Raw genomic sequence first — 15,461 nt, forward strand, 5'->3', positions numbered from 1 at the left:
AACTAAAAGAATCTTCCTCCTAGATTAATTCACACTCCAGTGGTTTATTCCTGCTCAACAAATTCTATTTACAATATACTAACCCTTCAAAGGCATGCATATTTTCACGCTATTTAGGTACAATTTAATCTCAATTAAATCCCAAAAATATTCTAACTATTAGTGGAAGTATAGATTAAGAAAGCGATATTAAACCAGCATCAGGTCAGATGATAAATCAATATGTCTATTAATATAGTTTATCAATGTCTCGTACAGATTTTGAGAGAAGTCCATACCATCACAACTGTAGCATTGCACAAACCAAATGGTGCATATACCGTTTGTTTTCCACATGAGAATGTTTCATTTCCACAAAGGTTGTTCAGTAAAAATAATATTCTTGGAAAAACTCGGCCTGATCTTCACTTCTCTGCGCTATTTCAGGTAGGAGCCTAGCATAAACAAACGAACAAGTCAAATTAGTAACTTAAATTTTGGTGGAGGAACTAACTAGTACTTTTCTAGAGAAAAAGGACATAAACAGTGGCTGTCAGTTTTTCTCAAAGCATATAATGCAGATGCTCCTATATGGAACAGTCATGTAAGGCGCGAGTATAGTACTTTATTTATTCAAAACTATACTCGTAAGCTTCTAAATCGATCTGCCTAATCTCTTGAACACTGAAATCAAATGTCACATTTTCCCAATTAATTGATGAAATTGATCTTGAAACTATTCGGCAGTAATTCTGATGCAGAATATAACATTAGTTATAAAGCATACTTCTATTCATTATGGGAATGAATGCTCTAGGTCTTCAAAACATTAAAAGTAAACTAATAGTAGCATAAAACTTTTCAGTCTAATAAGTAATCACAAATTCAATGTTGTGTACTCACCCTATTACATCTACAAAATAACATAAATCCAAAACAGTTGTTACCAAAAAATATACTCCTTGTGAACTTACATATAACAGTTTGTCTACTTTGCATATTCCTTTATACCTAATATGAACTTTTTTCCCTAGGAGTAATCAGCACTCCAAAAATGACAATAGAGTTAACGATGTCTTAAAGATTATATATGTACAAATTTCAAAATATCTCTCTAATGCAAACCAGTAAAAAGCAAACCTGATTTTTAAATATCAGTTAATTAGGCTATGAGCAAGTAGGCAGGTCAATTAAATATCAGTTAATGTTATTTTTAACAGACTGCAAGGTTGCATAATATAATAAACATAGTGTATCATACATCCTTTATTATTTAAATGGGCCAGAATATACATTTCATTTAATTCAAGTTTTAATAGAAGCTTCCTGACCAACAAAATAAATTAACAAATGCTAGGGTGCACTATATTTAGATGTCTACCATAATCTATATCCTAATAAATCCATTTTTTTATCAAATTTCCAACAAGACGAACAATCAATGCAATGGAAGCCACATGTAAGACACATAAAACATATCATTTACTTTACAGAAAACATGCAGGGCAGCCAAAAATGCATATTATCAGTCAGTCTAGTCTCTATAGGAAGTATATTTCTATTTCGACCAATGTTTTCCTTTTACAAATAGTTAAATCACAACATAGAGACACTGCAGAGCCATTATAAGTTTTAAACTCCAATGTGTTAATAAAGACTCCATGTCTCGCAATTGAAGAGTACCAACGCGCAATGAGATCAAGTGATTGCTCTTTACATGGAAAACAAGGTACGTTATAACCAAATTATCTCGTAAAGAGTGTGTGAAATACTCAAAAAACTTGTAAAAAGGTATAAAATTTAAGGGCACTTATCATAACAATGGAAGTTATTAATTCCTTTCAAAGAATAATTTTCTTATAGGAGAGGCTGCAAAATAGTATCTACAAAGAAAACAAGAACTAAGTTACATCATTTAGTAAAAACAGTTTTTTGTCATATTTATTGCACCAAAGAAGGAAAGTTTGTTAAACATTGAAAATATAATACAGTAGACAAAATATTTCACTATCAGCATTACAAACAAACAAGTTAATATTGTAGAAAAACAGGTTTTGTCCACATATGACTAGTGAGTCTTCTTCTATGAACACTAAGAATGCTAGATTCACCCTTTAAATCATTGGATTATTAGCCACTACAAGCATCAAAACCAAGGTAATAAAACAGACCACATGCATAAGAATCAGTAACTAAGCTTGTCTTTAACTTAGTAATATTAGCTACAAGTACAACGGCACAAGATACGGTGGTCCAAACACACGATAACTAACTAAAGCAGATCATTTTCCTCCTAGATTAAATCACATTTCAGTCAATCATGTCCGACATTATATAATGAAATTCGTTAGACGTCGGAAATTAAATACAATAGACAAAACATCTCACTTTCAGCATCACAAACAAACACATTTTTATTAAAGGACAACGGTTTATGTCTATATCTGAGCAGTGTAATCTACTATTAAAACTAAAATCATTGGAATATTAGTCACCTCTAAGCATCACAACTGTAAAAAAGGTATTAAAAAAAATCAAGCACAGAATCAAATACTACTATTCAAGCTTGTATTAAACCAATGTACATCAAATACTAAAAACAACAACACAAACAACATAAAGTACCTTGGTCCAAACGTAGATAACTAACTGCAACACAGCATTCTCCTCCTACAATTATTCACACTTGGCTCATTCAGTCGAGCTCAACCATTTTTCTTTCATATAAAAACCCTTCAAAGCATGCATATTTTTGCAAGCTATATACAGTCGCTCTAACACTCAATAAACTTTACAACCCCAGAACTACGTTTGCTTGAAGGAAACTGAAGCTAAAGAAAACAATGGATGCAGCATCAGGTCAGATGATAAATCAATATGTCTACGATAGTAGCTTATCAATGTCTGACACAGATATCGAGAGAAGGCCATACCATCGCAACTGTGGATGTGCGCTACACAAATCAAAAGGTGCACATACAGCTTGTTTACAACATGGGAATGTTGCATTCAGAAAGAAACAGTCATACAGTAATTGCTCAGTATCCATAACTTCTTCAAAAATCCCAGCACATTCTTTGCTTATGAGATCTTTGTCAGGTAGGAGAATAGAGAAAGATACGAACCAATCAAATAGATAACATAAAATGTAGATTTTAGAAACTTAAGAGTAGCTTTTAGTTGTTCCCAAAGTAAATAATGCTAGTGCTCCTTTTTGGAACAGTCATGTATGGAGTATGTACAACACTTTCTTCTACTTCCATGCCGGATGTTTAGCTTAATGTATAGAGTTCTTCTGCACATTGTGTTTGAATATTATCCATAATTACACTCTTTTCTTAGTTAGTTGTCTAACCTCCTGAACTCAGATGCTGTATTTCCAACATTAGTACATTACGTGCAAAAGAACATTGTTTCCTTATCTTTGAGCACCTAATAAGAAAAAGAAAAGTCTTCCACCGCATGTCATCTAAAAAATAGTTAATCCATACGCCCCTTTCTTAATTACTTTCCAGAATTTAAGTTTGTTTCATGAAAACGAAGATTACTACTCTGAACTCACAAAATAAAAGTAGTGATAGCATACCGTTATTGCTTTTTACATTAACTAAGAGCATACTGTGTCCTTAAAATATGCATAAAATAACCATACCCACCCATCTCATATTGATCATAAATCCAAAAACAATAAAAATTCTAAAACAAATATATTTTTTAACTTACATAAAAACAATGTTGCGCAACTTATAAGTAAATATTTGAAGAATAAATATAATTCTTTAGGAGAAGTCACAACCTAAAAGCTTGAAAATGAAGTTGGAGATTCCTAGAACAAAGTTTCTTATCTGAAAGGTATTACTAAATGGAATCCGTAATACTACTACTAAAAGACAACGCATCCTAGGAATGGGCGGTTACATTTCCCTCACCAACTAATACCTTTTCCTAGACAACTTCAAAGACCTGTAATCCAATTATATGCAGTATATAAACCCTCCCAAATTCATGTGAAGGTATCAGAACAAGAAACTGTAGAAACAATGAATACAGATTCAGGAACAAGTTACTTATAATAGTATAAAAACAAGTAAACTCAGATTCAGGAAAAAGAAACTAGCAAGAAAATGCATACATGCCTTCTCTTCAGCATTGCAAATCCATATTCAGATCCTATATTAATTGTAGGACGATTTCAGGATCTTAGAGTTAATAGTGCAACTTGGAAAACAAAGCATCTATGTATTTAGGTTAATGTGCCTATATAATTTGGTAACGAGGTGGTTATGTGTCGGATCACAACATGCAGAAGAAATTCACTTCTCTGTATTTTTAACCAACTTTGTTAAACTTTTGTTTTTCATCTTTGAGCATCAAATAAGAAAGACTAAGATTAAATTAATGCAGTTAAGGCTACAAGGAAATAGGCAAGTCTTCTTTTTTAACAACAGCATATCATATCCGCCCCACCCTCCCTTTTTTTTAACAACAGCATGCAAGCTTGTCACCGATATTTTTTGGCTAATACTAAATAGTAAAATTTGAGTTTTTAACAAATTAATAAATTTAAGAAAATAAAAATTTCGGCAAGGAAATGTGCTTGTATAAGATGGATAAAAAAGGTAGCTAGGCATAGTGCATAACATGCTGAAGAATATTAAGAAACAGGGAAGTCAACCAAAAACTAGAAATCAATATAAAACTTTTTTTTAAGTTTAAATTTCATAGCCTGCAATAAATTTAAATACGAATATTACTATATAAATTTCCATAGCAACTTCAAAAGAAGAAAACCCCGCCTTTTAGTTCAGAATTGAAGAAAGAAGATTAGGTACATTTTGTGAAGCTTGATTGGGTTCCAGCATCACCTATGAAGGTTGAAGATTGAGAAACTTACAATTACAAAAAGAATATCATTTCGCACTTTAAAGGAATGATATCAGTGGAGTAGAGTGTTTTAGCACAGTAATAAAACTGTCATTTCAGAACATACTGTTACAGATACAGATCAATGAAGTGTATGGCATTTATCTAATATTATTTTAAATTACAGAGTTAGCGTTGTATAGTCATACCCACCCTCTCCTAAAGAATCTCGACTCCAAAACAAAAAATTTCTAAAAAAAGTGATGCTTTGTTAACTTATATATAACAGTTTATGTCTTAAACTCAAGTAAAACAAACCATTTGACGGCTAGGCAAAGCAATGACATAAATATAAATCTTATAATAATTTTAGGAATTCCCCTCAATCATATTTTACATGGAAAATATAAAACAGCGTCTTGTCATCTTTCTGGTACTGGAGGAGGAGGTATACATCTTGCAAGTAAAATAAACAGAGAAGTCTATATTGTAGGACAACGGTTTATGTCCACGGGTGAGTAGTAGAATCTTCTATGAAAACTAAGAATTCTGATTCTGTTCAAGTAATTGAAATAGTACACTCCAAGCATGACAGCTAAGATTAAAAAACAGATATCGAGCTTAGAAATCAAGGACTAACTTGGCCTAATCAAGCCAAACCACTCAATTTATAATATTTGAATACCTAGAGACTATACTTAGCTTATGAAAAGAGAAGGAATCCCGTAGAAAAATAGGAAACACGCTTGTCGCAAACCTAGTATATTAACTACTAAACATAACAACACAAAGTACCTTGGTCGAAACGTTAAATAACTAACTGAACGTGGCATTTTCCTGCTAAATCAATGCACACTCAAAGTCATTCATTCCAGCTAAACAATATATAAACCCTTCAAACGCATGCATGTGTTTCAAGCTATTTAGTTAATTTATAACAGTCAGCTAAACCACAAACACGGTAACTGTAAAAGAAGTATAGATTAAGAAAACAATGGATGCAACATCAGGTCGCATGATCAATCAATATATCTATGATAGTAGCTTATCAATGTCTGACAGAGATATCGAGAGAAGGCCATACCATCGCAACTGCAGCTGTGCGCTGCATAAGTCAAAAGCTGCACAAACCGCTTGTTTCCAACATGGGAATGTTGCATTTCCAAAGAAACAGTCATGGAGTGATTGCTCTGTTTCCATAACTTCTATTAAAAGCTCTACACATTCTTCACTTATCTGCATTTTTTCAGGTAGGAGTATAGCAGAAAGAAATGAACCAGTCAAATAGATAACAAAAATTATACAGTTTAGGAACTCAAAAGTAGCTAGCAGCTGATTTTTAAACCATATCATGCTGAAACTTATGTAGACCAGTAGTGTAAGAAGTGAGTGCAGTCTCTCTTTCAATTCCATCTCTTCAGTTTAGCTTTATGTATACAGTTCGTGTTCACATTGTGTTTATACATCATCCAAATGATACTTTCTTTTATCAGTTCACAAAATTTACAGATAATTTTCAATTTGAATGGCATTACGCATATAATTTATAAACAAAACGGTACTTTCATTATGGCATCTACTCGAAATGGTAACTTGAAATACAATGCAGATCTAAGAATAAGACGGGGCATTTCACTCTTCTTAAATTAGATATAAGTTCCTCCTCTTTCCCTGAACTAACCGTCTAACTATTCATTAATCAATGTTGAACGGAAATTTTAACCAGGTTGCTCACTCTCTAAGATAACTTTTCAACAGACAACACCCTTGATGTGACTTCCTTCTCTTTGCATTTTCTGAAAACATTGTTACTCAACGCAATTAGGAATTACAAATGAAAATGAAATAGGAACTTCCAACACTTCAACACTTTGGTACAGAACAAGTTATCCCTGCATCTAGCAATATTTCTCAAACTTTTGGTTTATTTCCTAGAGTAATCAGCACTCTAAGAAAAGATGCCTTAAAGAAAAGGTAGAAATTTCGAAATATATCTCTATTGCAAACCAGAAAAAAGCAAACCTGATCTTTAGTTCACAAGAGAGAACATATTATGTTCCTTACCAGGGGTAAATGCACTCCAGCATCATCGACATATATGAAGGTTGCAAGATTCAGAAACATACAGATGCTAATAAAAAAAAAATCATTTCACGGACAATTGAATGATATCAGCAATAGATTATGATGAAAATTAATAGGACGTGTGAGACCAGACTGTTAGGAATTCACGCAAATTAAGTAAAGGAGCTTAATACGTTGTTGTTATATTGATTTATAAATCCATAGCACTACACAGTATGTCCAACAATAAGTAGTCAACAAGTGGTTGAAAAATCAATATAATATCCAATAAGGTAATGTACATCACCAGAGATTATGTGAGAAAACATCAATGACATTTTAAACCTTTCGGACCAGTGAAAAAAATACCTCAGTGATAAAGCATACCGTTATTGCTTTTCACTTTTCTTAAGTAAAACGAAAAGGGCACTGTGTAATTAAAAGGGTTATAATATGGATCTAACATTGTATAGACATCTCATACATTGCGGGAAAAAAAAGACATCTCATACATAACTATGAATCCAAAACGAGATATTTAGTTAACTTACATAAAACAGTTTGTCATTTAGTGCAATTTTATATTTTACCACTAAACTGCCAATTTGATCCTTAGGAGATGTCAATACTGCAACGCTTGAATATGTAGTTAACATGCCTAGAATAAAAGTTGTTATTCCAAACAAAGCACTAAATGGATTCCATAGAACAGAATAATACTAAAAGACAACACTTTTTAGGAAGATACACATTTCCTATGCTAACTAACACTTTCTCCTAGACAACACGTTTCTTCAATCCATTTACGAGCGGTATATAAACCCCTCCAAAATACATGTGAAGGCATCAACACTTTCAACTTATACTCAACCATATTACAGCAACAAGCACAAAAGTATTTACTGAAAAGAAAAATAGAAACAAGGCAATGGATGCTGCAGCAGGTCATATGATGCTTCAATGTGCCTTTGATTGTAGTTTATCAATGTCTGATATGGAGATTGAGAGAAGGCCATACCATCGCAACTGCAGCTGCGCGCTGCACAAGCAAAAAGATGACCGGCCTACTGCATGTTATGAACATGGTAATGTTGCATTTCCTAAGAAACATTCTTGGAGTGATTGCTCCATTTCCACAACCGCTCCCAAACACTCGTTACAATCTCCATTTATCTGTAACCTAGCAGGTAAAACCAAAGAAAAAGATAGTCTTTCGTTTTTAAGAAACAAAGGAACGGATGGAATTTTGTCAGAGTAGATGACACAAATTCATGTATTTTGATTTCATAGAAGAATTAGAGCAGTAATCTTGTAAATTTACTTCTCAACACAGTACTCAAAACTCGTGTATGAAATTTCCATGATGACAAAGAAAGCACTAGAGAAACTTAGCCAAAAAATAGAAAGCGCTAAAATTTGTTCTAATTTAGGTACCATTTGGTGATATTAGTGTTGGGTTTCACTCACATTGTTACAGACAGGACTAATTTAGAATTTCCTTTACCTGTTCTTGTCATCTTTGTGATGCACTCATGCATAGCTTCATGATCCTAAGCAATGGTCTGTTCCATATATGACAGCTGGTATTTACATTGAACTAAAAGAAAGTAGCAAGTTCATGTCATTGTATACAATACAGGCCTTCTCTTCAGCATTACAAATTCAAATAGAGAAGTACTGCTCACTGATCCTACATAAAAAGGACAATTTCAATATTTCTGTGGCCAAGTGAATGGTACAATTTTAGAATTAATACATCTCGGTACATAATGTAAATGTTCTTACATAAAGTGGTAAAAAATATGGTTATACACGAGTACATAAAATGCAGAAGAAAAGTGTTCTTATTCTTAATACACCTGATAAGAAACAGAAGACGACAACAAAAATACTGCAAGCAAAGCTATGAGGAAGCAGGCAAGTCTTCTTTTATATTCTACCCTTGGTCAAATAAATATCAGTTAATATTTTGTTTAACAGTCTACAATGTTTCATAATATAATAAATATAGTGTACTGTACATCCTTTATTGTTTAAATGGGCCAGAGTATACATGATATTTAGATATCTACAATAATGAATAATCTATATCCCTAAAAATCCAATTTTTTAATTAATTTTCACAGTCCGGTCTCTCCAGGAAGTACAGAAATATTAACTTTTTACAATGAGTGTAAAAATAGTAATTAGAATGTACATATTGTTGGACCTGTACTCTATTTTGACCTATGTTTTCCTTCAGTTAAATTAATACATAGAGACATTGCAGAGCCATTATGACGACTCCAATGTGTTAATAGATACTCCATGTCTCGCAATTGAGGCTTAGCAACGCACAATGAGATCAAGTGATTGTTACTTACATGGAAAACATGGTACGTTATAACCAAATCATCTCTTAAAGAATGCGTACTTTGTGCATAAACTGTATATATAGATTCCTATAAGCAGAGAAAGTGTTTTCATTAAAAACACTTAAAAATTAGAAATTTAATACACTTATCATATCAATGAAAAGTTTATTTTTAAAGAATAATTGTCTTATAGTGAAGCTGCAAAATAATATCTACAAAGAAAAACAAGAAATATGTTACATCATCGCGTAAAAACAGTTTCTTGTCATTTTTCTTGTACTGAAGAAGGAAAACTTGTTAAACATTGAACGTATAATACAGTAGACAAAAATTTCACTGTCAACAATACAAACAGACAAGTTAAAATTGTAGAGAAACAGTTTATGTCCACATGTGACTAGTGAGCTTCTTGTATGAACACTAAGAATTCTAGATTCACTCTTTAAATCATTGGATTATTAGTCAATACAAGCATCAAAACCAAGGTAATAAAACAGACCACGTGCATAAGAATCAGTAACTAAGCTTGTCATTAACTTAGGAATATCAACTACAAGTACAACGGCACAAGATACAGTGATCCAAACACACAATAACTAACTAAAGCAAAGCATTTTCCTCCTCGATTAAATCACACTTCAGTCAATCATGTCTGACACCATATAACGAAATTGGTTAGACATTGGCAATTGAATAGAATAGACAAAACATTTCAATTTTAGCATCTCAAACAGACACGCTTATACTGAAAGAACAACGGTTTATGTCTATTGTGAGCAGTGGAATCTACTATAAAAATATAAATCATTGGAATATTAGTCACCCTAAGCATTACAACTGTAAAAAAATTATAAGAGAAATTGAGCATAAGAATCAAAGACTACTATAGCTTAATCAACCTTGTCTTATACTTAAGTACATCAACCACTAAAAACAACAACACAAAGATCATAAAGTACCTTGGTCGAAACGTATATAACTAACCGCAACAAAGTATTCTCCTCCTAGATTAATTCACACTTTGCTCATTCAGTCCAGCTGAACCATTTCTCTTACAATATAAAAACCCCTCAATGCATGCACATTTTTGCAAGCTACATACTTTTACTCTAATACTCAAATAAACTTTACAACCCCAGAAATACGTTGAAAACATTTACTCTCTACCTACAAAAGGTAGATGTTTGAAAGACGTCATAAGAACATGCAATATATTTTTCTTTCACACGAATGATTAGTTGTAAATACGGCGTGATATGTTGTATTTTTCATCGATCCAAAGATCTTCCTCTATATATACAGATTATTTCCATGAAATTCTGCGCCATTATTTCAAATGAATCAACTAATTTTATTATTATTACTTAATGCACAGTAAGATTCTTACTTTAGCCCGTAGAAAGGCCTAAAGGAATATTATATAGTATTAACAATTAACAAAATAATCCAACATTACCTTTAATGCCTGAATGGTAAGGAATCTCTAAAGTACCCATGGTCGCAACAGAAGCTGCCTGCAGATAATTGGCATCCAAAGCAAGAACACCAGTAAATATGATACCATAAACAGTTAACCGCAACCATGAACTATCTTCTACTTTCCTTTTCTCATTCTTTATCATTAATATAAATTATGCCGCTAATTTCACGTATTTATTTTAACTCGGTAAAAACCCTACTAAATAATAGTCATATTTGTTTGTTACCTTACTCCGTGAAATTTGGTGTTCTGTGCAGTCCTGGAACATATAATGTAAGAAAGGTTGGTGGTTTCAAAGTTTTATTGATACTGACCATATAAAAACATTTCACATGTAAAACCAGTGATGCTAAGTAGAGGAGCATGAACAAAGTATAAGGACATAACAGATGTCACATAACACGCCGTTAGATATTCACATCAATTCGGTAAGTCAAGATCCTTCAATTTTTTGGCATCCCAACTTCGAAAACAAAGCTCCAATTTGTCTTTATGTTGGCATATGAACACCAGCATCACTTAAAATTTAGTACTCCAAACAATAATTAAGCAAAAAGTGGTTGCTTTGGAGTATACAATATCTAAAAGTACTCTAAAAGAAGTCGGAGAAAAATACCATGACTACTACTAATGAGGCCAAAGTATAAACATCAGTTCTAGAGGATACCGTTATTGTTTTTCACATCATAACAAGTAAACTAAGAGAGCAACATTTCACTTCAATTTATTAATATATCAATGACTGAATGTCGTGTATGCTAACCAACACATCTCATAAATAAACATGAGTCCAAAACAACAGTTACGGTTTACCAGAAAAGAGACTTAGGAACTTTATTTACTAGGGATAGTCACTACTCCGAGCATGATAATATAGTTAAAGATGCATTGAAGAAAAAGTTGAAATTTTGACACATTTTGTAACCTAGTACCACTTGAAGGATCAATTTTTGCGGATTACCTTTATCAATACTACAAGTAGGAAATGGAAACCATTGCAATCAATAGAGACGAACTTCACAACTGACTACAATACTTGGACAAGATAAAATATTAGTTATAGAGCATACTGCTACTGCACTTGTAGAGCCTACCTTTATGCACCCCGATGGATCTAACAACAACAAAAAAATGTGCCTTGAGGTGCTGAGGAACAGAAAGGACAGGATAGGTTATTGAGAAATAGAGCTAGCTTATTCATTATGGGAACCAATGCTCTGGGTTTTCACATTATTACACGTAAACTAATAATAGCATATATTTTTTCAGTCAAACAAGTAATCACGGATTCAATGGTGTGTATTAAACCTATTGCATCTAAAAAATATAAATCCAAAACAGTACTTACCAAATACGTCTGTGATAAAGCGTATTGCTTTTCACTTTTCTTAAGTAACACAAAAAGGGCACTGTGTACTTAAAAGAGTTATATTATAGATCTAACATTGTATAGACATCTCAGACATAACTATGAATCCAAAACCAGATATTTAGTTAACCTACCTAAAACAGATTGTCATTTAGTGCAACTTATTTTTTTACCACTAAACTGCCAATTTGATCCTTAGGAGATGACGCTACTGCAAAGCTTGAATATGTAGTTAACATGCCTAGAATAAAAGTCGTTAGTCCAAACAAAGCACTAAATGGATTCCATAGAACAGAATAACACTTAAAGACAACAATTTCTAGGAAGAAACACATTTCCTATGCTAGTTAACACTTTCTCCTAGACAACACATTTCTTCAATCCATTTACGAGCGGTATATAAACCCCTCCAAAATACATGTGAAGACATCAACACTTTCAATATTATTCTCAACTATATTACAGGAACAAACACAAAAGTATTTACTGGAAAGAAACCAGAAAAAAGGCAATGGATGCTGCAGCAGGTCATATGATGCTTCAATGTGCCTTTGATAGTAGTTTATCAATGTCCGATACGGAGATTGAGAGAAGGCCATACCATCGCAACTGCAGCTGCGCGCTGCACAAGCAAAAAGATGACCGCCCTACTGCATGTTTTAAACATGGGAATGTTGCATTTCCTAAGAAGCATTCTTGGAGTGATTGCTCCATTTCCACAACCGCTCCCAAAAGCTCGTTACAATCTCCATCTATCTGTAACTTAGCAGGTAAAACCAAAGAAAAAGATGGTCTTTCGTTTATTAGAAACAAAAGAACAGATGGAATTTTGTCAAGTAGATGACACAAATTCATAAATTTTCATTTCATAGAATTAGAACAGGAATCTTGTAAATTTACTTCTCAACACAGTACTCAAATCCCCTCTATGAAATTGCAATGAGAAAGAAAGCACTAGAGAAACTTGTAAAAAACAGAAAGCACTAAAATTTCATTATAATTTGTTACATACAGGACTCATATAGAAATATCTTAACCTGTTCTTGTCATCTTTGTGATGCCCTCATGCATTTCTTGATTCTATGCAACATTATGTTCCATATACGACAACTGGTAATTACGTTGTACCAAAAGACAGTATAAAGTTCATGTCATTGTGCACATTACGGTCCTTCTCGTGGGCATTACAAATTCAAATTCAGAAGTCATGCTAATTGATCCTACAACAAAATATTTTTTTAGCCAAGTCAATAGTACAATTTGGCAATTAATACATCTAGGTACAAAATGTAAATTTGCTTACAAGTGACAAAAAATTATGGTTATGCCTGAGTACATAAAATGCAGGAGAAACTTCTTTTTTAATATTCGAACCCATGGTAAGAAACAGAAAACGACGACTAAAATACAGCAAGCACGAATATGAGCAAGTAGGCAAGTCTTCTTTTGCCTTCCAAGGAAACCATGATCAGTTATAACCAAATCATGTCGTAAAGAGTGTGTGATTTGTGCATAAACTGAATATATAATCCTATAAGTAATGAAACTGTTTTCATAAAAACCACTCAAAAAACTTGTAAAAAAGTTAAAGTTTTCAGAAACTTATCAAAACAGTGAAAAGTTATTAATATTTTTTAACTGAATAAATTTATTATAGAGAAGCTGCAAAATGAAATCTATAAACAATAACAAGAATATGTTACATCATTGAGTAAAAACAGTTTCTTGTCCTTTTTCTTGTACTAAATGTGGGAAGTTTGTTAAACATCGAACACACAATACAGTTGACAAAATATTTCACAGTTAACATTACAAACAAACAAGTTCATATTGTAGAATAACAGTTTATGTCCGCATGTGACTAGTGAGTCTTTTTCTATGAACACTAAGAATGCTAAATTCACTCTTTATATCATTTGATTTTTAGTCACAATAAGCATCAAAACCAAGGTAATAAAATAGACCACATGCATAAGAATCAAAAAATAAGCTTGTCATTAACCTAGGAATAGTAACTACAAGTGCCACGGCACAAAATACATACAACCAAATACAAGATAACTAACTAAGTAAAGCATTTTTCTCCTAGATTAGTTCACACTTCAGTCAATCATGTCTGACACTATATAATGAAATTCGTTAGACAATGGAAATTAATACAACAAACAAAACCTTTCACTTTCAACATCCCAAACAAACACGTTTATTCTGAAGGACAACGGTTTATGTCTACATTTGAGCAGTGGAATCTACTATGAATACCAAAATCATTGAAATATTAGTCTTCCTAAACATGACAACTGTAAAGAAGGTAAGAGAAAAAAATAAGCATAAGAATCAATGACTACCATAGCTTGATCAAGCTTGTCCTTAACCTAGGTACATCAACTACTAAAAACAATAACACAAACAACATAAAGTACTTTGGTCCAAACGGAGATAAATAACTACCACAAAGCATCTCCTCCTAGATTATTTCACACTTTGCTCATTCAGTCCAGCTCAACCATTCTTCTTACAATATAAATACCCTTCAAAGCATGCATAGTTTTGCAAGCTATATATTATCACTCTAACACTCAAATAAACTCCACGAACCCAAAAATACGTTTACCACAAGGAAATTAAATATTAAGAAACTAATGGAAGCAGCATCAGGTCAGATGATAAATCTATATGTCTATGATAGTAGCTTATCAATGTCTGATACAGATATCGAGAGAAGGCCATATCATCGCAACTGTGGATGTGCACTACACAAATCAAAAGGTGGAAACATAGCTTGTTTTCAACATGGGAATGTTGCATTCCGCAAGAAACAGTCATACAGTTTTTTCTCAGTATCCATAAATTCTTCAAAAATCCCTACACATTCTTTACTTATGAGAGCAGTGTCAGGTAGGAGTATAGCGAAAGATATGAAACAATAAAATAGATAACATAAGATAGAAATTTTAGAAACTAAAGAGTAGCTTTTAGTATAAATAATGCTAATGCTCCTTTTTGGAATAGTCATGAAAGGAGTCTGTACATCACTTTCTTCTACTTCTGTCATCTGTTTGGCTTAATGTATAGAGTTCTTCTGCACATTGTGTTTGAATATTATCCACAATTACACTCTTTGCCTAATCAGTTGTCTAATCTCCTGAACCCAGCTCCCGTATTTCTAAAATTCGTTGATAAATTTATTTTAAAGCTATAATCTGTATAGCTACTTCATTTACATGCATGTTATCAATTCAAAATGGTATTTAGAAACTTTGATACAACACATAAGAAACAATTTGGACGGAGATCTCTGAATGTGGTAAGGCAGTTAAAACTCTCAGGTTAACTAGATTCGAGTCCCTCT

The 15,461-nt window shown here is 32.7% G+C and overlaps 1 long non-coding RNA gene across 1 annotated transcript; it reads right to left on the reverse strand.

Annotated features, from left to right (window-relative positions):
- Positions 1–7,626: 7,626 nt before the first annotated feature.
- Positions 7,627–13,324, reverse strand: LOC141711146 (uncharacterized). Its single transcript, XR_012571243.1, has 5 exons — positions 13,147–13,324; positions 12,711–12,865; positions 10,717–10,774; positions 8,411–8,596; positions 7,627–8,086 (listed from the first exon to the last, which is right to left on the reverse strand). It is a non-coding gene; the product is annotated as an uncharacterized LOC141711146 (long non-coding RNA).
- Between the last annotated feature and the right edge of the window lie 2,137 nt (positions 13,325–15,461).

This window comes from Apium graveolens, chromosome 3 (assembly GCF_009905375.1).
Source record: "Apium graveolens cultivar Ventura chromosome 3, ASM990537v1, whole genome shotgun sequence".
Taxonomy (NCBI): domain Eukaryota; kingdom Viridiplantae; phylum Streptophyta; class Magnoliopsida; order Apiales; family Apiaceae; genus Apium; species Apium graveolens.